Consider the following 25,963-nt stretch of genomic DNA (forward strand, 5'->3'; position numbering starts at 1 on the left):
TTGATTCAAAGCGTGGTTTTGATTAGTAACTGCATTAGTTCATTTGTAGTAAACCCATAAATGTCTCCTCTAATCTGGTATCATTATTCGGATTTCTTATACATTGGGCCTCATTACGAGTATGGAGGTAGCCATGCCGCTAAAAGCGGCATGGCTATCCCCATACCGGGTACCAGGTCCGGGTCCCACAAAAGGGGACTTTCCGGGACATTCCGACCTTGGAGGGCCCGATAAATCCCTTTCGCGAGACCTAGACCCAGTACACCCCCATTCCCATTTGAGCGCCCATAGGGCTCAATGGGGTTGGGGAGGATGCTAACAACGGGCCCCGTTAATTACATACCCGTTGTTAGCATCCTTGACTGCTAGCGGGTCTGACCAGGCGTTCCTTAGCGGGCCCCACAGCAGTCCTCGTAATAGGGCGGCCCGTAATGAATGGTGCTGGTCCCTTACCGGCACCGTTCATTACGTGGCCGCCAGGGTCCTAATGAGGCCCATTATCCTTTTGTATTTTACGGGTTCTGTATATTGTCACATTTTAATATATATGTTTGTCGTTACACTCAGCACTTATTTTTAAAGAAGCAAAAGGAACCATTTACATTCTATTGTTGCATAATCATAAACATTTTCAATTGCGGACTGTGTAGAGTCACTAAATAGAGGGAGTCAGGTGATTTATGTCAATCACATTAGTGATATTAGCATATCGCTATCTTAGCATTTTGAAGTTATACTTGCTGTAGAGACAGTAACAAATCTGATACATATAATACTCCAGTGCTGTTCACATGTTGGAAAATTAAAACATTTGATCTCATTATCATATTGTGATGAGTACCATGTACAAGAATATTTGTAATATCGTGAAACTGTATGTTATATTCAGGAACCAAGGCTAGTGGTCTCCCATTGTACAGTCATTAGTATATGTTTTAAATTGGTGAGCTTCTCTTCTATGTTGAAGATTTACCAGCTTTAGATTCAAGTGAGTGTATGCAGTCTTACTGTTAGCTTTTATCAGTATCTGATGCTTTCTTCCAAAACAACGTCTCTAGTTTCTTGATCAATATAGTCTATAAAAAACCATTCAAGTCCCACTCAAGGTTTATTCCGCGGCGGTGCATTGACTCTAACTGGTCGATCCTGTAAGAGGATTCAATTCAACACTACAGCTAAGTCAACGCCTAGTCTATAATACTGAATGAAAAACCTTGTTGATATATCTTTATGTCCAGTTCATGCGTTCTGGATGACTACCCCTATATAACACCCCTCTGTTGGAATCCCCCTGACCCCACTGAGCCAAGAAGTAGTTCTGTTTTGCAAGTTAAAAGGTTTATTTGATAATTTAAACAATATATATATATATATATCACACTTTAGAATAAATTAATAATTTAATAGCACACTTAATCTGATATGATGAAGATTAACAACGGAGAATCTGGCACTAGCACACCTCTTTATAATCACTAAGGAGTTGACATGAAATGGATAAGATAGCAACAATACTTTTATGGTTTCCAATGGATGCAATGTGGAATGAAATGCAGTACAGAAAATAACTTGATAGGATTTCAGCAAAAGACAATGTAATCACTTTCTTGGACAATTCACCCCCCCCTTTTATGCAATGCAGGGAAATGGAAGGAAGGCACACAATTCTCAGAAATGCAATTCAAATGTAATTCAGTTCACCCAGCAACTTAGACTACAGAAGTTGAAAACACAGGCAAAATGCTTTTATATGTGCTGGCAATGGAGTGAAAATATGTTAAAATGCTTTTAATTCCCTCTAGAGGTTCAGGGTGAGTGGTATCTAGTTAATATTAGTCCAGGCTCACTCTTGCAATGATCCAGGGATCATTTTTATGAGGCAAACGATTTTTTTCAGAGGAAAGCAAAAGCAGCTATCTTTTTGCAAGTGGAGAAATTTTCAAATCGCGGCAAAATTTGCGAATGCGTCTGGCACGATTACAGAGGAACTACAAGGACTATCACTATCGTTTTGGGGTCCCAGGAAAGCCTAGGATCTCAGCTTCCAGATGAAAGTTACTGCAAGTCTCTAGCACAAACGGTTGCGGAGATATGAGCGATTAAATAAAGGTCGTTTTTCAGATTTGAAATTTTAAAGTTCAAAAAGACAAGCGCAGCTTGCAACTAGAAAATGACAAGTGACAGCTTTACAAATGACAGGTGACAGTTAGGAGACAGTTCTACTTAGATTAAAATAGGATTGAATTATATTATTTTAACTAAGAGATTGGTTCTGCACAGTTTTCTAGGTACTCACACTATATTCTTGAGTGAAATGGGCCTCGCCACGGATCTGGTCAGGTTTTGGACTGGATTCCGGTTCAGCTCTCTCTGGTTTTGGATACTGCTCTGCTTTCTCTGGGTCTTTCTGCACAGCTTTCTCTGGAGATTGATGGAGGTAAAGTATGGATTTTCCCGGCAGAGCTTCCAGCTGCAAATGGATTTGAAGGTCCCTATCTGTCCTGTCTCTCTGCTTTTATGTGTTTTTAAAATGGGTGGGTGTGAGCAGCATCACTAGCCAGCCCCTCTCCACTTATCATTGGCCAAGCTTTCATTTCTCCCCTGATTGGGGGAGCTAGGTTGTGTCAGAGTGATGTCATTTTACAGCCTGCAGAAAGTCCACTCCTCCTGTCAACTTGCACACAAATCTAGATTTGAACCAAATACATATTTCATAGCTACACAGTGGTTTGAAATTACATGCACCCATCACATATCACAGGAGGTATACCCTGTTCAAACTCTGCTCTTCCTGGGGGCTTGCATTCAGAAATAGCGATATTTTGCACTTTTTAACTGGTTTGCAATACCGGACATTACCCCAAATTTACACACATGTGCGCAAGGAGTATGGACATTAGTTGATGAAGTGTCAGATTTTTCACATGCACACATTTTGAGTAATATCCTCTTTTCCGCTAAAACCCCCCTGAACATGCCACCGGTTCTAAAAACCTCTTAAAATGTGGGCAGAAAAATCACAAGAATTATGGTGTCATTTAAATAATTTTCACAAGTCCGCTCTATGAGTTATTCATCTTTTTCTAAAACCATATTCTGGCTATAGAGGTGTGTCTTTTCATGTCACATGGTACAGAAACCAGTCTTTCCAGTTTCTGCCAAGCTCAGAGACCCTGCCCCTCCCAGCTTCTGCCAAGAGGAAGCTCCATTTACGACTCCCGCCAATAAAACATTTGCCTGAGTCAGGACAGGGCTTTGTTCAGAGCTGCTGTATTCTGTGGGGCTCCCCTTAATTCAATTATCAGAGAGATGGCATATCCTTAGTGTAGCCAGCAAAAGGCAGGTAGGCCTGGGAACACAGCTGTGACTCAAGTTTCACTCCTGATGGGGGGTAGTTGCCAGGCAGAATTCAGTTCCTTAAGCCAGGTTTCAGATAAAATGTCACTTCTGTTCCCCAGTTTTCTGCATTCAAATAAAACTAAACATTTTCACATATGCAGCTAGAAGGCTGATTCTAAGTTTAAAACTATGACATTTAAACAATTGCAACCTATGTGACACTCAAAAGTAGGTCACTCAGTCAATTTAAACATTTAGATTTTTTTAGTGTCTTTCAGTCCAAATTTACTTAAACTGCTGAAATCCACAGCTCAGCCAGTCTTGTTATAAACCTTCAAGTCACTTCAGAATATAACTTTACATTGTATCCACCTCTCAGTAAGTCTTTCTTTGGCCTGTTTTGGGTTCATTTATTCAGTTTTCTACAAAAAAGTAAAATCTGGTGGTTTTAAAACGCCGGCTTTCTGATAGTGGTGAGTACTGGTACTGCACCCCTTTTTGGGATTTAAGAAAATGAATTCCCAACAGTTATGGGTTTGCTTTTGGCAATCAGCATTGCCACTCCCAATGGTTTCAGACTACTGTGTGGGTAGTCCAATGGTGGTTTTAGGCAGTGCCCTTCTGTGCCCATAACATCGGCAAAAATGGGTGGCAGCCTATTCTTCATGCACTTCCCTGGGCATTTTCTGGGAAGCTCTGGCCATCATGATGTTTTCCATGTCAGTACTGCACAGTTTTGAGGTAGGGCTCGGATGCATGGGTAAATACATCCCACAATCCAATGTATTACTCTTTGTTGCAGTAATCTATTCATATTGCCTCCTCTCCTGGGTAGTGTGACCTGTTCCAGAATGATAAATTGAATCTGGGCAGTTGAATGTCTTTCTTGTTTAAAGTGTTGTGCGACTGGTGAATTCTCAGAGGATAGTGTGATGTTAGACTTGTGTTCGCACCATCTGGACTTGGCTTTTCTGGTCGTTAGTCCGAAATAAATATTCTACACAGACATTTGATTCCATAAATAATATTCTTAATGTCACAAGTGGACATGTGTAGCAATCTGACAGGATACCCCTTTCATGGATGGTTAATCGTGTTTCCACAAATTACATTGTTACAGCAATTGCAATTGTTGCAAGGTATGGTTCCATTGAAAAATGTGTTCCTTTTTACTTCCTTTGTGTCTGAAGTCTGCTCTCCTAAGATAGTCTCTCAATGACTTGCCTTTGCTGTTTGCAAATAGTGGTGGGCTAGGGAATCATTTTGCTAATGTAGGTGTCATGGCGACAGGCCCCAGAACACAAAAACCACACCATCTAGTGATGGGGGCAATGGGTCACTTAACTCACTTATGTCCCTTTGGGACCCATAAACACAGGGGCCCTGGCTGGTCTCAGTCCTGGCGCCTTCAGTGCAGGAGTGCCTTTACTTTATTTCAGTGCAGGAGTGCTTTTATTTTACAAGAACTTTCCAGGAGCTGAAAGCCTTTATTCAAGAGAACATCATCATGCGCTGACTCATCGGGTGTGGCTCCCTAGACCTGGTCTTCATGTGCTGACTCATCGGATGTGGCAGGCAGGCTGAACCTGGTGGGCGTGGTTTCAGAAGCTCAGCTATATAAGCTGCTCCATCCTTAAAGCCGTAACTTCGCGTTACTTTGCACTTGCGTGCAAGGTGACGCTCACCGCTGCTTGGACCAGTTTACTTACCTTTGAATCTAGGCGTTCTCCTGCATACTCAAGTCCAGGAAAGCGTTGCTTCATCGCTTCATCTGCAGAATCATCTCCTTACATCCAGTGTTCTTGATCCCGACGCTGCAGCACCGCACTCCGCTTCCATGAACTCGGACCCTGTGAAGAAGAAGAAAGACAAGGTTAGAACATCCATCCTAGGGCCGTGCCGCATTGAACCCTGCACGCCCCCTAGTTAATAATTTACCAGCTACTGTACCGCTGCAGCTTCGTTCCTCATTCCATCCGGCTGCCGCCTCAAGCTCCGCAGCTTCTGCCGGGCTGGCAACATCAGCTGCAAGGGAGGAAAGCAAAAGAGCAAACATCAAAAGTGGAATGGACAGCAATACAAGACAACGAACTTTACAATACAACAAAAACAGACCAGGAAAGACAAAGGCAAACAGGAACACTTACCTGAAGTATAGTGGCTTAGTCACAGCAGGACTGGACTACCATGTGCAAGGGACCAGTGTAGGAACTCTCTCCAGATCATACAACCGCCCCTGCCAGAAGCAGCAGGACGGAGTGCTCACCAAAACTAATCAACAGGTGAACTTTCCAGGGACAGCACATCCCACGGGTACCACGGTTTGGGAGAAGGGGTCTGGAAGGGGATCAGGTGCACAAGCTGGCATACTCACACCCCCTATTCTCCATGCAGGAGCAGTCCGGAGCAGCATCACCTATTACCACCAGTCACCACATAAGTGCATAGGGCGAAGTCAGATCCGAGCGACCTCACCCCTGGGAGGGCTGCAACCGTGCCCCAACACCTCCAAGAGACCAGGTGAGCATAACAACACGCAGGGCTAGCATGTTGGAAAAGGAAGGGCTACCTCCGAGCGGACACCACTCCAGTGCAGCACGCATCTTTATTGGACAGGCTTATTAAGGCACTACAACTCCCAGTAGCCATAGCGGTACTTAAATACGCAACTCATACTAAACGAACAGACTTTATTTCTTGCGGGAACGAACCCACAGATGCAGAAGCCAAAAGGGTTTCATATTCTCCAGATATTTTAAGTTTTGATACACCTAATGTCAAAGAAAAGGTAGTCACAGCTATGGTATTGCAAGAAGGGTTCAATACATAACCAATGACCCAAATAATGAATGGAGATTCAAGGAAGTGCACCACAGGAAGAGCAGGAATTATCGAAACGAAGGGGGTGCTCTTTATCCCCCAAAGAAGCGTTATAGCGACAGGACAGCACTGTAAAGCCGGTGATGCCAGTAGCATTATTGAAGATCGCGCTTCAATGACTGCATTAGCCCACGCATGTAACTAGGGAAAGTGTTGCTGCAATAATTGTGGAATTTATTCCAAATATTTTAGAACATGTTGTATTTAATGTAGTAAACTGCATTGTATGTCCAATGTTTACCGCTGGGCATACAGTGAGAACGATTAGAGGTGTAATTCCTTGAACAAATGATCCTTTTTGCCATTTACATATTGATTATGTTGATATGCTGCTGGTATGTAGTGGATTTAGGTATCTGATAGTGGTGATGTGTCCCTTCTCCAGGGGGATCAGAGCAGGTCTGTGTACACACCCTGATGCCACTGGTGCAGCAAAGTTTTTAGTACATGAAGTCTTTTCAAGATGGGGTGTGTGTGAAGTGCTGAGATCCGATAATGGGCCACATTTTGTCAATGAAATATTTGAACAGATAGGCCTTTTATTAAACATTAAGAACAAGTTTTCTTCTGCTTATCACCCGCAAGCAAATGAGATATATGAGAGACAACGGCCTCCTTGAAGAAAGGATTGCCAAGATTAAGCTAACTTTGAAAAAAGGATGGCTATATTGCCTGCCCTTAGCTCTATATGCCCTAAGGAATCAACCTGGTTTGGACCATCACCTCACCCCGCACGAGCTAGTAACAGGGAGGCAAATGAGAACACCTCTTACCCCTCCATCGAGGAGTAGAGGTGATGCCCAGAGTACAACAAAAATGTTAGAAAACGAAGTCAATGAAAATTTGACATGCATGATGTCTAGCATATCTCTCATTTAAGCTCAACTCAAACGTCAAGGAGGGTGGTCTCAGAACACAGATGAAAACCATTCAGCAAACGGATCAAATGAACTACTATCGTCACCTAAACTATTCATTGGAGACACAATATTAATTCGAAATTTTACCCGAAAGTGCCATGAGTCACGATTCCATGGCCCCTTTATCGTTGAAAACCTAACCGCTTCAGCAGTAAAAGTTCAAGGCAGGCGAGCGTGGCTCCACTTGAATGACACTAAACAATATAGCGGTACCTCCCACTGTTGCTGATTCATAAGCAAGACAAGAAGAATGTAAGCGTGTGCAGACTCGATCGATGACGAGGAAGAAGGACAATAAGGCTACAAATTAATAAATGCAGATTTGCATTTGGACTGTGACTCCTCTTGGACACTCCTTATAGATATTATAGCAGGTGTGCAATTCTTTGCTAGAGTCACAGGAATGTTTGAAAATTAACTTTAGAGAAATGCTGATGTGTCACGATTATGCCTAAAATGACAAAACTCGTTTCTCACTGAGCATTTACTTGGCTAGCCCTATAGTCCTCAAAGGCATTGATGTGCATCGTCTCATGTTTGCTGTTTTTGTGTTTATCCTTCAAGCTTTTCCTGCTCCTGTCAGAAAAAACATGGACGGTCGCACTTTTTTACAGGATCCTAAAAATGGGCCAGTAATTAGAAGACTGTTTATCGCAATAATTGAACAAGTTTTACAGCTTTAGGACTAAGGTATTTTTTCCTTAAATAATTGAAGTAAAAATGAGGCATGTTGAAGCTGGTACGATTTCAGAGAATGAGCAAGCACAAGAAATTCCAGAATGGCACAATTGGTGGGGATTCATATGTTGGTTTGTGGTATACATATGCACTAATATGCTTTGTGTCTTTCTGTTTCTTCTGATTCGCCTTTTCTATTTCATTGATCCAAACCAAGCAGATGTCCCTTTGATCCTCCCCACTCCTGGAACTGCTGTTGATTTGCCCATTACAGATGAGCCAAAACCCCTTGTGTTTTCTTTCCGTTGTAAAGTTGCTTTAGAGTTGTTTCCATGGGCTGCAACCATTCTGTTAGGGAGACACAAGAGAAGCACAGAGGAAGATAATGATGGGATAAACATATATATAGATGTACAGCACACTTGGGTAATAACATGTGGTACCAGCACATGAAAAAGGGGGGAGAAAGAACATCTAAGGAGGGTTGCTACGTGTGTTCCCTCATACCTTATGCTTTAGAGACCTCCAGAATAGTCATAGCCGCAGAAGTCCACGTAAAAAAAGCCCATTAACTGATGCACCTTGCACTTTGCCTGACAAGAGGACAGTTTCAAAGCAGAACAGCATCCATAGTGTGGATGAATAAGGCAAAGTCGCAAAGAGAAGACAATTATGTGCAAGATTTAAGGACAAGAGAGAAGCCAGAAACTAGATATCAAATAATAAAATATGAACAGCCTGGAATGAGTGGAGCAGGGATCAGGGTTGAAGAAAACAAGATGCTAAATTGCCAAGACAAGAATGAAGAGGAGATACGGATATGTTGGGAAGAGGACAACTACACGTTGAAGGAAAGGTGCTTACTCACGAAGGATGGGTTGATGGACTAGTTGTGCGCAGAGCAGCAGCACTAACTGGACAATGGGAAAACGTGTTAAATGCAGAATAAATGCAGAAAAAGAATGCAATGATCAATGGCCGAAGATTACAAAATTATTGACATGGGTTGATGATCAGGGAGGCTCATTGCAGATACTACCCCTGAAGGATGCATCCTTATGTTTCAGAAATAATGGTACGAAGAAGGTTGGAGAGAATCACCAGTGTGGCCTAATTTTTGATGTACCAGGTATGAAGGACGGGACAGCCGTCCTAATGGATTATTATTGGGCTTCTGGGATCAGAGCCTACATGAAGCTGCCCAAGGACTGGGGAGGAACGTGTCCTTTAGTGCTTGTCCAGGCTCCAGCGTTAGTAATTCCTCAGTGTGACCTGAACATTGGTGGATTTCCAAAAGCGGATGTCCATTTGAGAAGGAGAGCACTTCACTTTCTCAATCGAACAGGGAGAAAGTACTATGTGTCAGCCTAATCAATAGAAGCCTTTGATGCTATTCCATATGAGCACAGATTGTTCAGCCAGACTTATGCAATATTCACAACTATCTTTATGCCTGGAATCCGGATGATGGCCAATGCGAAGTGGTTGCAAATCACTCGCTGGGAGCTCCTGCAGATGATCAACACTACCATAAAGGGATTCAATGCTATCAAGGAAGAGTTGTGGGCCATACAACTAATGACCTTCCAGAACAGATATGTCATTGACATGATTACAGCGCTGGAAGGAGGAGTCTGCGCCAAAATCGGGCCATCATGTTGCACGTTCACACCTTCTCACGATGACCAAAATGGGATGTTGATAGAGGCATTAACGTTGCTGACGAACTTGCATAATAAGATGGAAGACGAGACAGAGGATGTTGCAGACGACAGTTGGTTTGCAGCTATCTTCTCATGGGATCCACAGTGGATGGCGAACATCTTCAAGTTTCTTGGAGCAATATTGGTGATGGTGAGGTTTGGATTCTGTGTGATTAGGATAATAATTGCACAGTGGAAGAAGACAGCCAAGAAAGCAGTGGGGATGAGAATCATGATTGATGTTGAATCATGATTTGGTCCCAAATAATTGACTGATGAAGAAATTAGGGAATACATAAAGGCCAGTATATTGGCACGTGATGGAACGAAGTTCCTGTATCCAAAGAACCACAAGAAGTACGTGGGACAATGGGTCTATTGTAGTCCAAATGGACAATGCAGTCACATCACCTGGAGTGTAGACAAACATGTCAAAGCAGCTGGCTCCCTAAAGGGAGAAGTGAAAATCTGGACTCCAAAGAAGCACTTCTTCAAGAGAAGGTCTGAAGATATGGAGACAGGAGAAGGTGTGGTCCATGAATCAACCAGAGGGGGGAGTGTAGAAGAGCAGCCAAATGCCCCTGCAGTAAGTCCAGCCCCCCTAATGCCTGTATGTTGGAAGGCTGAAACTGCACCCTGTTTGACACCAGTAGTTATGACCATACCGGATAGAGTGGTCGAAAAAAGATATCCACTAAGGAAGCCATACCTGATGTACCCCCGTAGAGATGACAATCTCCTGGAGGAGATCCCCGAAGGAATATGAAGACAAAAGAAAAAGAAGCTAATGACATCACACGAGATGAACGTGGTGCATTGCGAAGAGTGGCTAAAGAAAAGGATGTATAGACCGTATAGAAACGGATGACGAAATAAGGAATCGAGTGAACATCCTTATGCAGAAATAAAGATTGCACGTGTAAAGAGCACTGCAGAAAATGCAAACCGTTTAATAATTGTACAGATGCAGCAATGCAAGTAGATCAAGCAATCTTAGAAGCTAGCTATACGTAGTGAATAGACTGCAGGCGAGGCCGCCTTTATATAGTGTCTGGTCATTGGTGGCATCATTTTAGTAAGTTCAAATCCACGGAGGAAGAAGGATCGAGAGCGTTGGGTGTCGCAACAACGAATTAGCTGGAGATCGCGGACTTGAATGTTGAAGCTGTTTAGCCTGCTGTCAAAGCTGAAGCAGCCAGAACTGGTTATCTATCCAAGAAGAACAGATATCGTGAGACGTTGAATCATCTCGTGTTAAGGTGCAAAGAAGGAACATCATGAGCGCCAAGTTTATTAATTAAAGACAATTAAATGCTGCAAAACAGGCCAAAATACGGTCTCCTGTCACATGAGCCAAGGATGGATATAGGAGTTGGGCATGCAGACCAGAACTGTGATAAGCGTGTGCCTGTACTCCCTTTTATTCCCAAGATAAGAGAATCTACTGCAAGGCCAAGTTCAAAGACAGTCTGCATGGCAGAAGGCATGGGCGATGAGAGATGAGGGGCTAATTGGGTGGGAAGCAAAAGTCATGCCCACCTCCTGGCACCTGGGTATGAGCTTAAGTGCTGCTAAGGAGCTGAATGTTCCAGGCATGGTACGAGTGTGCCAACCAGTTATAGAAGGATATATTCTGAAGATGACTTTCACAAAGGGTGGGCATAAGTTGTCCACCTGACTGTAGAAACCAATCAAAACTCGTTCCTATATAGAATATATAGAAAGTATACTTAGATGTTCCCCTTGACCCACCCACAACACCCCGTAGGTGTCTCTTATTTGCCACATAGTATGACATCAATTATGATGAATTTTTAGTACTTAAATGTCATTTTTTATGAAATACGTTGAGAGCTTGAGCGACCGTCTGTTGATGTCCGTTGTAACTCCCTGTTTTAAACAATTGATATTAAAACAGTCAGATGAGACTTATGCCAACTTCCTGAGTTGGTCTGATTATTTGCTGTAAGAGTTATTCTGCATCCCATCCATGCATGACATGTTACTGATTAAGGACCTTGTGTTCAGCCTCAACTCGGCCCCCAGGGACTTTACAAGACTGATGAACGTGGTGGCGGGCCTGCTCAGGGTCACCACATTTATCCATACCTAGACGACTGGCTCATGAGCGCAAGGTCTCCGGAGGCAGTCCACCACACAGCCTCCGCCGTCATGAATACTCTACACGTGCTGGGATTTTCCAAGAAATCACAGCTGGAGCGCACACATAGTTTAACCTTTCTGGGCCTCATCTGGAATACAAGCTCAGAGAGGATTTTCCTCCCCTCCGCACTCTAGCAGTCAACATTTGGGAGTGGGCTCTGGTAAACGAAATGCACCTTGCAGCAATACAACTCCGGGGGAGTCCACCCTGGAGGCGGACAGGCTCAGCAGACTGGGTGCGGACAACTACGAGTGGCAGTTGAACTAACAGGTCCTGTGGGGGATCTTCAACAGGTGGGGTCATGCTCACGTGGACCTCTTTGACACCTGGTACAACAGGAGGTCCCCTGGAAGGGACAGCGCAGGGGCCCCCTGGGCAACACTATGCAGATCCAGTGGAACGACATGAACGTGTATGCCTTCCCTCTGACCCCCCTGGTCCACAGGGTGATCTGCAACATCCGGGAGGCCCGGCACCTCTGCATCATCCTGATAGCTCTGTAGTGGCCAGCAAGACCATGGTTCTCAGAACTACTCAGCCTGTCGGATCAGGCCCTGGTGCACCTTATGCTGGGTCCAGCGCACCTACTCTCTCAGCAGGGAGGAACAGTCATCCACCCCGCCGCCCAGAAGTTAGCCCTCTCAGCATGGTCCCTGAACAGGTCACACTGAGGTATCTGCAGCTGTCGCAAGCTAACCTAGACATTATGCAGGGGGCTAGGAGCGATGCTGCCAGGAGCCAGTACAAAAGCAAGTGGACTAGGTTTTTTTCACTGGCCAGAATCAAGGGAAGCGGATACCCTGACCTGCACGTTGGACGACATGTTATCCTTCTCTGCACACCTCACACACTCGGGGGTGCAGGTGGACACATGTCACACCTATTTGGCAGCAAGTGGAGCCTACAGGAACTTGGATGAGGAGGTATTTTAATCTTCTAATCCGGTGGTTAAAAGACACTTGGCGGGCCTTACCAGGCTTTATCCACCCATCAAGAGACCACACCCGGTGTGGGGCCTCAACATGGTCTTGGGTGCCCTGGCGCATAAACCATTCAAACCTATGGTGTTTGTGGACATCAGGCTAGTCACCATTAAGACGGCCCTTATGGTGGGCCTTAACTCAGCACGCCGGATCAGTGAAATCCAGGCGCTGGAGGCTTCAGAGTCTTATACTAACTGAGCCCGCATTCTTACCTAAGGCTGTATCCTGTTTTCACCTGAATGAGGAGATAGGACTACCAACTCTCTTCACGGACCCCAAGGATGATACTCAGAGAGTATTGCACTGTCTGGACATCAGGCGTGTGGTGAGATACTAGCTTGACAGGACCAAGAGCTTCCGAAAATCAGGCGCTCTCTTTGTCACCTTTGGTGGATCAAAGCCGGGTGGACGGGCCTCCAAGGCTTCCATAGAAAACTGGATGCTTACAGCCATCAAGGAAGCGTACGAGGGGCAGCACAAACCTCTTCCAGCAAATATGCATGCCCAGGCAATCAGAGCTAAAGCCACAGCGGTTGCTTTCCATAGGCAAGTCCCATGGCAGGTTATCAGCAAGGCGGCTACATGGGCTACGACCTCAGCCTTCTGCAAGCACTACTGCTTGGATGCCGGCTCCAGGTTGGATGCACCATTTGGTCAGGCAGTGTTAAAGATCTTGTTTTCTTAAGAGAGCACCTGTCCACCCTGGGGATACATTCAGTTGCACTCGCCCATGCAGTACGGAGGAAAGAGGACGGGATGTAGGAGTGACTATAAGTTACTCACTGTAGTGACTAACATACTCCTAGTCCATAGTCTCCTTTCCTCCATACATCCCACCATCCTCCCCCCTAATAAAACTGGTGTCATTAGGCAATGTTAATATTGTTGATGCGTCAAAGGGGACTGAGGAGTGGTGCTGGTGGGCAGAGACAGGCGAGCGCATGCTCCCAGGGTCGCGCCCCCGCGCGCATCTTAATTTAGAGGGGAAGATGATTTTTCTGGTGAAAAAGGTTCCGTCTCCCAACCCTAGCGAGGGACGCCCATACAGTATGGAGGAAAGGGGACTAAGGAGTAGGACAGGGGTGCACAACTGATTTTGCCAGAGGGCCGAATGCACCTTACATACTGCCTATAGTGGACCGAAAAAGTAAATGTGGGAGGGGTGGTAGGTGGGGGCATGGAAGTAGACTTTTTCAACCCCCAATTTTTATTAAACACATGGAAAAAAATACCTTTTTGAGGTGTACCAGTCTATATCTGTACTTCAATCTTAAATATTGTACTACACATTTTCCATTTTCACCATTTATTTCTTTCCTAAGGACATATTGGTAATAGTAGACAAAGTAGGCAAATCATTCAGGAGGAAAACACTGTGCTCAAAGATTTCACACATTCAGTGAGAAACATTGCAGCGTTTCTCAGATGTCATTTTGTGGATCTCAGACTCCAGTGATGTTGTGCCTACTTACAGAATAGCATGGAGAATGTATTCTTCAGCTGGAAGGAACGAGTGTGAAATGTCACATGCCTGAGGGGAACAATGGTACATCTCTTATCTGTGCTTGTTTTAGTTTTATCATTAGGTTCACTATCCCCCAGGGCCTCAACCCCTAACCAAACACTATTCCCCATGGCCTCCATTCCCCAACCAAACAGTATGCCCCCAACACCCAAACGAAATGCCATCCCCATGTCTCCTCAACCCCACAACAAAATACAGGGCATGGCTATGATGTCTTCCAAATATATTAGCAGCGCACAAGAAAGCTCATGTAGGAAATATACACAAAATATTTCTTGCTCGGGCTACCATTAGGCATGGGAGGGGGATCTTCTGCACTCATGGCAGATATAGAATACATATTACTTTGTGCACATGTCAGCACCTGCACGTTCTGTGAATATCTGCAAAATATGCTTCATAAGTCACCAGCCAGTGAGCACCGATTCATTTGGGAATTACATGAATGTGCCGTTGTGGCGAGGTTACCATTGACAGGTGTCAGGTAGCCATTATGATTCTCCAGAAACATCACTTGTTTTTGCATGTATTCCTCTGAAACACCAGAAATGTAAATAGTTGCTAAGCTCAGCAAATGCGCCAGTCCCTGGTGAATGTTGGGTCTACATTTCACTCCAAATAGCCTCGAAAGGGAATATACTATGATGGATAACATTAGCATTTCACAAAAGATAAGCAACCTTGGCACTATCAGCGTTTTGTTTACGAAATCTACACATTAGCTTCCCCCCACTCTCATTGCCCTACGTACAGCATTTATGGAAGAAATGCCTACCAACAAGAAAAAAAAATAAAATTAAATTCATCATGCCAAAAAGAAAATGCTTAGCTGCTTTTTAAGTACTGTAAATAGTCTGATGCAGGATTTGTGATAGTCGCAGCAATTCTATATGGCTCCAAAATTATTTTTTTGCAGGCACTGCCAATCTTGGCCATTCAGTTTAAGTCAAAAACGCAAACACTGGTATCGCAACAGGGAATTAGATGGCATCTGCTTGCTGGAAAAAGCCAATTGGTGTTACAGCCCCCTTTATGCAAAGACCGGGATAAAAAGTTATCCTGCTGCTTTGCCCTTCTTGATTTCCGTGGTGGTGCAGCTCCCCGAAAGAGCACAGGCCATACCTGCGAGCATGCTATGTGGAGCGTAGTGCTTTTGCTCCTACTTCCAACAACACCCCTTGCCTCTAAATAACGCTGCTCCTCACATTGAAAATATAGGAAATTCAAACCATAAAGCACATCATGTGCCACTAGCAGCTGTCCGCAGCTATATTTTCCAAAAATTGGGCTTGGATGGCAGGCAGTTGCTCTAAAATCGAGCCCCGACCATCCTAGGCCCGGTTTATAAAATGTCTGCCAGCGCGTGGTCTGCATCTTTCTCTGCGGCATTTGAGACAGTGAAATCATCATCAAAATACAGATTAACACCTCCACTACCACCGTGCCCAGGTTGCAGTTCCAGTTCTCGCCGCCACTGTTAACACTCTCTGGCCCCCACCGGAGTTCCTGTGAACCCCGCCCGACCACAGACTCACACTAACACTGCTGCAGTCGGTTCGGGCTCCCCGGTCGCACTGCCACGGCCGGGAACACCCTGTTTATTTATAACGCACGCGGTGGAGTGCAACGTCACTCCGCCGTGTACGTGTGCCCTTAAAGGAGCAGCCTCACACTCCTGATAGGGGTCTGGACACAGACCACAAGGGTTCTGGGCTTCCCCATGAAAGCAAATGGTCTTCCCTGCCTGCATTGTTGAATTCTTAAACGCTGTACCATCTCATAACGCCACTTCGAATGGATTGTGTCCTCCCACGTATTCCTCATCTTGTGATAATCGTTATCTCCAGCTTCGCTGCTTCGGAAAGAAAAAATTCTCGGCAGAGGGCGCTGTGCTCGAGGCCGTGGCGTCGATTGTCCCTCGACGTACTCCGTACTCTGTCGACGTCACCGATGGTATAAGTAGCTCGAGCCGCGCCCGTTGCTTTAGTTCCGTTTTTCCGATCGCTTCGCTATCGAGAACTGCGCGCTTCTATTTTCTGTGAAGAAAATGTCATCATCTTCGACACCTTCGACACCCAGGACTGGGTTCAAGAAGTGTGCAGATTGTGGATCTAAGATGTCGATTACCGATCCCCACCGGATTTGTCTCTGGTGTCTCGGTTCCAGTCACCGAACCGACGAATGCGGCTCCTGCGAATCGATGACCGAAAAAGCTCTTCGTGAGAGGAGAGGTAATCTGTCGGTGGAGAGGGAGGCCTCAAAAAAGGTTTTGTCAAAAAAACATAAGAAAGCGACTGATTCTAAGGGATCGGATCGCCATAGGCACTCGAAGAGATCTCGATCTAGAAGTAGATCGAGACATTCTTCGTCGTCATCGAAAAAAATGAAGAGGAGACATAGATCTCCCTCATCATCTTCTTCATCAGAGTCGACCGAAGAAATTAGTTGTCCGACTAAATCGGATTCTCCCAGTAAGTAGGAAGAATTCCGCAAAAAGATGATGGAGGATTTCGAGAATGCGGCCTCGACCCCCTCGAAAGAACCTCGAAAAAGCCATACCCCTAAGGTCGCTCCGTTGGACGACAAAGGGAAGTCCAAGGCTACTATGGCTAAGACCCGTAGCGTCGAGGAATACAAAAAACCTTGTGTCGACGTAAAACCGTCGAAGAAACCTCGAGAGTCGAGCACCTCTCCGGTGCCGGCCAAGAAACACAAATCGTCGAAGACTTTGACGACTTCGTTGACGCCCTCGACATCGACAATTTCCACACCAAAACCACATGCGTCATCGACGCCATTATCGAAGTCATCTTCGAAGACTTCGAAGACACCCACGAAAACTTTGAGGGATTTGCCATTTCCTTCGAAGCAGATGGAAGAGGAAGAAAGGAGATTCACTCCTTTGCCCAGATCAGACTTTTTCAAGTCTATGGCTCTCATTACAACCTTGGCGGTAAGTTGTCAACTTTACCGCCAAGGTGTAATTTACGTTAACGCCATGGTGGATGGCGGAATTACCGCCCCATTACAAGGTGAGTGGGGCGGTAATTCCCCATTCACCAATGGCCCCTTCCCCATTCCCATTTTTGCCCCATAGGGCATAATGGGAATGGGGAAAGGCGCTAATTACGGCACCGTAATTTACAAATTTACAGTGCCGTAATTAGCACTAAGGTGGCTTAGCGCCTTGCATTTTAACGCCTGCAAAAAGCAGGCGCTAAAATGTGAATCAGGCGTTAAGGGTTAACGGCACCGACGGCGCCTTTAAGCCCTTAACGCCTGACTTGTAATGAGGGCCTATGTCTGCAATTTATGAAGAGTCTGCTTCAGAAGAAGAAGACGAAGTTACTCCTTTGGGAGTTACTTATGGGACAAGACAAGTTCCTTGAAGAACTTATTGACCAGGAATCCAGAATGAGAGACCTGAGTGATACTCTACATTCTGCCAATGGAGTTGACACATCCCCAGAATTAGAGTTCGCCAAACCTGATCCTGCAGAGCATGCAGATGCTGGGTACAGGGGTCTTATGACCAGGGTAGTTGAATACATGGGTTGGGGTAATACTTCACCCATTTTTGAACAAGATGACATGACGGATATTATCGTCAAGGGACCTCAGAAGGATCCTGTTCTCCCTTTTCACAGGGCCCTTCAAAGGACTGTGGAGAAAAACTGGGAGAAACCAGAAACCATTGCTGCTGCAGACAGCACTTTTCCAAGAAAATAAAGACCAGCTGGATCGGATCCAGAATATTTGAATAAACATCCGACTCCAGAGAGTTTAGTCATTCAAGCAGCATCCACTTCGAATCAAACTGCTTATCCAACTATCCCTCCAGATAGAGAGGATAAAAAATTGACGCCTGGGCATGTAGTTTTCACGTCAGGCAGTATGGCACTTAAGTCGACAAATGTCACCTGTACCCTAGCCAGGTTTACCCATACCCTGTGGGACTGTATTTCGGCGGCGGCTTTTCATATTCCGGAAGGCGAGGAAAGGGAAGGCTTCCTGAATATAGTCAAAGACGGGAAGGAGGCAATGGGGGAATGCCTCCAGTCTGGACTGGATACTGCTGATAGTATCAGCAGATCCATGGCTGCAAGCGTTGTGCTACGCAGATTTGCGTGGTTGAGGAAGTCGGGATTTGCACCGGATGTGCAAGCTAGACTCCTCAACATGCCCTTTGATGGCTCGAGGCTCTTTGGCAGAAAGGCTGATGAAAGCCTTGAAAAACTTCAGACCTCGAAAGCGGCAGCTAAATCACTTAGCGCCTCTTTGAGCCGGCCTCTAAAACCCTATTCCGGCTCATCTTCCTGGAGGGGTCGTTCTTTTCGATACTACTCCTCTTTTGGTAGAGGAAGAGGACAGGCCTCTCAAAGGGGCAAAAGGAACTTCCCTCGTGGAACACGGGGAAGAGGTGCAAAATCAGCCTCAGGAGCGGCATCTGTACCCTCAGCCACTCCTGCAGCCGCCTCCAAATCCCTCTGAGACCTTGTTACACAAAACACCAGTGGGAGGCAGGATCTCTCAACATCTGAAGGAATGGCGGGGCATTACCTCAGATGCTTGGGCACTGGAAACAGTAGCCCAAGGTTACTGTCTCACCTTTCTAAAAAGGCCTCAGAATCATCCACCGGGAGCCAATTCCGTCAACATTCCGGATCCGTTCCTGTTGCAGGAAATTTTAACCCTGCTAGAGAAAGGTGCCATAGAACTGGTACCTGTAGCGGAGAGGAACAGGGGTTGGTACTCCCCATATTTTCTCATCCCAAAAAAGGACGGAGGACTGAGACCCATCTTGGACTTGAGAAACTTGAACAAGTTCCTCAGGAAGGACAAGTTCAAGATGGTGACTCTTTCTCAGATCCTTCAGGCTCTCCAACTCCAAGATTGGTTGGTATCATTGGACCTTCAGGATGCTTACTTTCATGTGCCAATCCATCCAAAGCACAGAAAGTACCTGAGGTTCGTGATTGGCAATTCTCATGATCAGTTTAGAGTTCTGCCATTCGGGTTGACCTCCGCCCCAAGGGTTTTCACCAAACTGTTGGCGGTTGTGGCAGCAAGTCTCAGGAAAGGAGGTATTCACATATATCCCTACCTGGACGACTGGTTGATCAGAGCAAGTTCTCCAGAACAAGCTCAGGAACATCTTTCAATCACCTGCCACTTCCTCCACAAACTGGGCTTCTCCCTCAATTTCAAGAAGTCCCACATGATACCATCCCAGAAACTCCAGTTTATCGGAGCAGTCTTGGACACTTCATCTGGAAAAGCCTCGCCTCCCGAAGTGAGAGCTCTCCACATCCAGCAGATGGTAACAAAATTCCAGAATGCCCAACGTCTACCGGCCTTCGATTTTCTCAGGTTGCTTGGCCTCATGGCATACTGCATTTTTCTTGTACCAGAGGCCAGATTGAGAATGAGATCTCTTCAATGGGCACTCAGAACTCAGTGGTCCCAGTTCTCAGGGAATATGTCGGATCTTCTGCAAGTCCCGGATCTTCTATGGTGGGCTTGCAACGACAGCATTCTCAAGGGAGAGTCTTTTTGGCAACCATGGCCGGAGATAACGGTAGTGACGGACGCCTCACTCACGGGGTGGGGAGCACACACCAACGATCTGACAATCAGCGGTCATGGGTCTCCATCGGAGTCCAAACTACACATCAACCTATTAGAGCTGAGGGCAATCAGACTAGCTCTGAAGTACTTTCTGCCCTCTGTACAGGGAAAGAATGTTCTGATAATGACGGACAACACAGTGGCCATGTACTATCTGTAACGCTCACCTGGTTCCTACGGGGGCGCTGGTCTAGTCTGGATTGCTGTGGCCTCTTCTAGCGTGATGCGCAGGACCCGGAACACCGATTGGACAGGACCTCCAAATCGTGCTTGCCTGGCCCGTAGGTATATCCTTCTGCAGATGAGAAAGGGGATTAACAGTCTGCAGAATAGTGTGCTAGCTCCCCCCTTTCCCCCTTCCCCCTTCGTTCCTCTCTAACTTCCTCCAAACCCCGGTTTAAGCTCACTTTAAGGTTTGGAAGGATGAACTCTCCATCCTGCTTCTGGTGCAGGGGCGCGTGTTCGTCCAGTTACTTCACTGGTTTTCAGAATGGCGCTGGCAAAATCCACTTGACTTTCCTGAGCGATGCGCCGTAAGTATGAAAGTTCAAAGTTCAAGTGAAGCCCCCTTTATGTTGTCTTTCTAACCTGTGATCTGTCCTTTATTTCAGGTGCAGAATGAAGGCGATGCGTCGAGGGGTTAAACTGCAGAGGTGAGTAGTGATGATGGCGATCCCTCTAAATGTCCTTATCATTCCCCAGAAATGTCTCTTGTCCTTCCCCCATAGGGGCCGGGGTACGGTACCTGCCTACGGGGCGGCGCCGACCCGAAATGTGGAAGAAAAGCCGGTAAGTATTATGGCTGTTAATCAGGCTTTCCTTCTGTGTTCCTTCTGCTCACCTTTTGTTTCTTCCTCTCTCCCCTAGGTGCAGAGATGTGGCGTCCGATGCTGACAGCCGCGATGGAGCCGGGAGATGTCTCGAGGACAGGTGAGTGAAGCGTGGCGCTGCAGCGAGCAACGCGATGCTTTTAAATGGAAGTCTTTATTCAGGGATGCTGGCGAGAAGATTCCGGATGCAGGTAAGAAGTTTGAAATAGTCCTTGGTTTTCACCTTTCTCTTCTCTTCCTTCCTTGCAGGTCTTCCAGGTTCGAGGCGGGCGTGGCTGGAGTCCAGGAGCAGGAGCAGACACGGTGAGCGTTAAGCTGCAGGAAGCAGAACAACGCGAAGCATGAGCTGCTGTCTGGGCGTGGCTTAAATAGCCTCCAAAGAAGTCCCAGGTATGTATCCTTCCCCAACTAGGTATATATCCTTCCCTGGCCACGCCCGAGTGAAAAAATAGTCCCTATGAAAAAATAGTCCCTTTCAGGTCTCAGGGAGGCCTGAAGCGTGCAGCATGGTCTGCATCAGGTAAGTGCACAAAACACCTCCCTTTATGAGCCTGGCGCCTATGGCGCCAGGACTGAGTCCAAAGAGCCCCTATAAGGGGCCGCTGGGCTTTTACCCGAGGGCATGATGCCTGCTTCCGGGGGTGCTGGGCCTGGCCTGGTGCTCCGGGGGTAGGCCTTATGACACTATCTCAACAAGAGAGGAGGAGTAGGGTCACTGCCACTGTGCAGAGAGGCAATGCAGCTCTGGTTCTGGGCAATAAGAGAAGGAATCTCTCTGTCGGCAATTCACCTAGCCGGAGAGAAGAACACGGCGGCAGACGCTCTGAGCAGGCAGAGCACGGTCTCTCACGAGTGGGAGCTGGCTCAGGAAGTCCTTCTGGAGATCTTCACCCTTTGGGGAACCCCTCAAGTGGATCTGTTCGCCACCGCGATCAACCGGAAGTGCGATCAGTACTGCTCAAGGGAATTTCCTCAAAGAGGAGCTCTGGGAGACGCATTCGTAGTGGAGTGGAAGTTTCCACTGCTGTACGCGTTTCCCCCAGTCCCCGTGATTCCTCAAGTAATCAGGAGGTTGAGAAAGTTCAGGAAAACCATGATCCTAATTGCCCCGGATTGGGCCAGGAGGACATGGTACCCGGACCTTCTAGACATGTCCATTTGCCCTCCAATACGTCTTCCGCAAAGAGAGGATCTTCTCTCGCAAGAGGAAGGTCGGGTTCTCCATCCAGAGGTCAAAACACTCAACCTTCACGCATGGTTTCTGAGAGGTTGAGATACAAGGATTGGGATCTTCCGGATGACGTAATGGAAATCTTGCTTTCGGCCAGAAGACCAGCAACAAAGTCTTTGTACCGATGTCGCTGGAATAGGTTTAGTAACTGGTGCAAAGACAAGGATGTGGACCCTTTTCAGTGTGGCACCCCAATGGTGCTTCCCTTTCTGCTACATCTAGCTAATCTGGGGCTCCAGATAGGAACAATAAAAGGATACCTTGCTGCGCTATCCATTTTCAAGCGCTCCTCGGAAGAGGTTTCATATTTCAAAATACCGTTAATAGTTCAATTCTTAAAGGGGCTCACTAATGTATACCCTCCAGTCCCTTTCCATGTACCAGCCTGGGACTTAAATTTAGTATTAAAATTCTTGACTTGCATACCTTTTGAGCCTCTGCACTCATGTCCATTGAGGCTTTTGATTCTAAAAACGGTCCTACTTGTGGCCCTATCATCAGCCCGCAGGGTTAGCGAACTTCAGGCTCTCTCATGCAAACCACCATATACTATTTTTTATAAAGATAAGGTAGTCCTTAAAGTTAAACCTTCATTTTTGCCAAAAGTAGTCTCAGACTTCCATTTGTCACAAAAAATAGTACTTCCTACGTTTTATCCTCCTCCTCATCTGGGCAAAGAAGAGGAGAGATTACACAGATTAGATCCCAAGAGGGCTCTTAGTTTTTACATATCTAGGATGGCTAAATTGAGACAAGATGACCAACTGTTTGTGGGTTACACTGGTCAAAAATTAGGCTTATCTGTAACAAAACAGACCATTTCCCGCTGGATCATATTAGCTATAGTTGAATGCTACAGATTAGCGGCAAAAGAACCACCAGATGGGCTTCGTGCCCATTCTACAAGGGGAATGGCTACTTCTGAGGCTCTAAAGAGGGGAGTCCCGGCAGCAGACATTTGTGCAGCTGCAACCTGGAAAACAATACATACCTTTGTGAAACATTATTGTTTGGACACTGCCTCCTCTAACGAGGGTTTATTTGCAAGGGCAGTTCTGCATTCTGCTCACGAAAACTGAAATGGTACTCCCACCTCCAAAAATTGATACTGCTATGGGAGCCTATCACAAGATGAGGAATACGTGGGAGGACACAATCCATTCGAAGAACAAGTTACTTACCAACTGTAACGTTCTTTCGACTGGATGTTCCTCCCACGTATTCCTCATCGACCCTCCCATCCAACCCCACAGTACAGTTTACGTGTTCTTACACTTTCCTCTCACGAAGAATGTATCGGTCATGGGACACGCCTGGGTGTTCCTCCTATATATATTTCATTGAAAAACAGAACTGAAGCAACGGCCGCGGCTCGAGCTACTTATACCATTGGTGACGTCGACAGAGTACGGAGTACATCGAGGGACAATCAACGCCACGACCTCGAGCACAGCGCCCTCTGCCGAGAATTTTTTTTTTCCGAAGTAGCGAAGCTGGAGATAACGATTATCACAAGATGAGGAATACGTGGGAGGAACATCCAGTCGAAAGAACGTTACAGTTGGTAAGTAACTTGTTCTTCTATTGCAACCGCATTAGAAAAGGCTTTGCAGCAGGCTCCTATATATACAGAAACTAAATAAACTCACAGGTACAAGATTTTTTTTTCCTCACCAACATACCATCCAATTTACATCTGGAAGCAGGCAAGCTTAAAGGCACGTTCTATTTTTCTAATCCTCTGCAGGCTGATCCCATACAATTGCCAATTTGCGTTGCTGCAGGGCTCCAACATTCCGAATTCTCCTTGATTTAAGAACGTGTTGGCCCGTAGGTTAGACACTGGGCCAATGTATCTATAACGCGAGTATGGCCCAGTAGAATGAGTGCAAAATGAGTAACATGCCATGCAGCAACTTGCTATCTCTGGCCCAGCTTCACGAATCTGAAGCATCAAACAGTTTGGAGTTCGCCCACACTTCCTATCCCTTTTTTTATGTTTATGGTTAATCCGCCGTCGTGTCCCTGCTGGCTCATTATAAGGCTCTTGCAATGGCAGCTCTCACAGGTCCCTCTTTGCTGACCTGAACAGCCAAGATAAGCAGACTGTGCGTGAGGCTCTTGGGCGCTATGAAGTGGCGATTTAAAAAGAAATTAAAAGCACAGATTAAAAGCAGGAAATTAGCGGCAGCTGCATTTCAGACCTAAGTACACTAATGCAGTGTTTTACCTTCAAGGGCGTCGAGGTGGCAAAAGGATGGATATGTAGACCTCCTCTAAACCTCTTGTGCTGCGGCTGGCGTGGCAAGGCTGAAATGCCTTCCGACAACGAAATAGGACAAAATGACCGAGGGCAAAAAGTCTGAAGCCCAAAAGTCTGACCCCTAGTTGCTCGTATATATATATGTGGGGGGTAAAGTTAATAAAAATGTATATGGGTAAGGGCAGGGGCTTTGGGGGGTTTTCCCCGACATATATGTATGCGAACAAATAGAAAAAAAACAACAAAAAAAAGGACTTTTGGTACTCTGACTTTTCCATTTGGTAATTTCACACAGATCCTCTGACAACATGCCACGCCAGCCACTATTGCTGGCCCTCTATTGGTGAAGCACAGGATTAACGTGGTGAATGCAAAGCACCAATAGAGGGTCAGCATTTGTTCTCAGCCCACCAAGTCAAAGGGCCTCATTACACGGTAGGCTGTAAGTTACGGCCCTTACCGGCATGGCGCTAATCACGTGTCTGTGTAGGAAGCAGGCCGCTAATAGCGTGGCATCACGAGTACGCGGGCACGAGCCTAGCGCCATGCCGCTAAAGGCCATGTAAAGGCCCTTAGCGGCACCGAGGAAAGCGCTGATAGCCCTTCCGTCCTCCCACAACACGGCATTAGCGGTGACCGCTATTAGCGGTCACCGTAAATAAGCAGAACCGGAAGTAGCCTCATCGCACAGGAACGGGAAATAGCACAGAAGCCATCTTTAAAAACACAATCCATTGCCATCCTCTGCCCCCAGGACCTGTAGTCACACCAGAGCCTTCCAAAATCTTCCACAGACCCACTGAGAATGCCCAAGGCAATAAAAAAGGAGCACAGCGGCAGTGCAAGGAGCGCTTTTCAAATGAAGAGCTCACAATGCTAACTGACACGCTTGCTGCCAACGCAGAGGTGGTGTTTGCCAATGACATGCAGCGTCCCACCCTAATCAAGAAGAAGGAGATCTGGGCAGAGGTGGCCCGTAAAGTCAGTGCGGTGGGCTCCACCCCCCACACTGTGAAGGATGTCAGGAAGCGGTGGGACGATCTACGCCTCTGTGTACACAGCATCCTGGCTGCCAACCGGAGCCTGGCCATGGGCACAGGAGGCGGTGGAGGATCCCCATTAAAACTAATGGAGTGGGAGGAGACCTGTGCAAGCACCACTGGGGTTGAATCAATCGAGGGAGTAGGCGAAATGGAGCACAGTGTGCCGACTTCGTCAGATGGAGGTGAGAGTCCACACAAAACACTGCACTGTGAAACATGAGGTAATTCCCCAAATGTGACCCTTAAATCATCTCATGGATGTGGCCATCAAACATACATGCACACAACCCTACCCATATGTGGTTCACATCCCAACAAACACACATGCATGCAGCACCACAGACACGTGTCACCCAGACTCATGCATGAATGACCCACCCAACAGTCTTACGACCTGTATGGCCAAACATGAAGTCCGAAGGCATAGAACAGCATGAACAACAACATCTGCATGAAACACGTTGACCAATCACCAATGCCATCCCTCTCTTTGTCCCCCACAGGCTCACAAACTGACAGCGATGAGCAGGACACTGCAACTCAGCCCCCTCACCCTAAGAAACAACCCAGGGGAAAGGAATCAAGCAACATGGCCAGCACGTCAAGGGGCACAGGAAAGGGTGCACTCCAGCAGAGGGCCAAACCCACAAAGCCACCCACGTCACCAAGACGTGAACATACGCCTGAACCAATTGCAGCACCCACTCCAGAAATCCCCCCCCCGCACGATCCACCCGCGGAAGGGACACTGTCTTCTGCCAATAGCTCCATCGGCA

The sequence above is a fragment of the Ambystoma mexicanum genome, chromosome 13 (assembly GCF_040938575.1).
Source record: "Ambystoma mexicanum isolate Mex_15411 chromosome 13, UKY_AmexF1_1, whole genome shotgun sequence".
NCBI classification, from domain to species: domain Eukaryota; kingdom Metazoa; phylum Chordata; class Amphibia; order Caudata; family Ambystomatidae; genus Ambystoma; species Ambystoma mexicanum.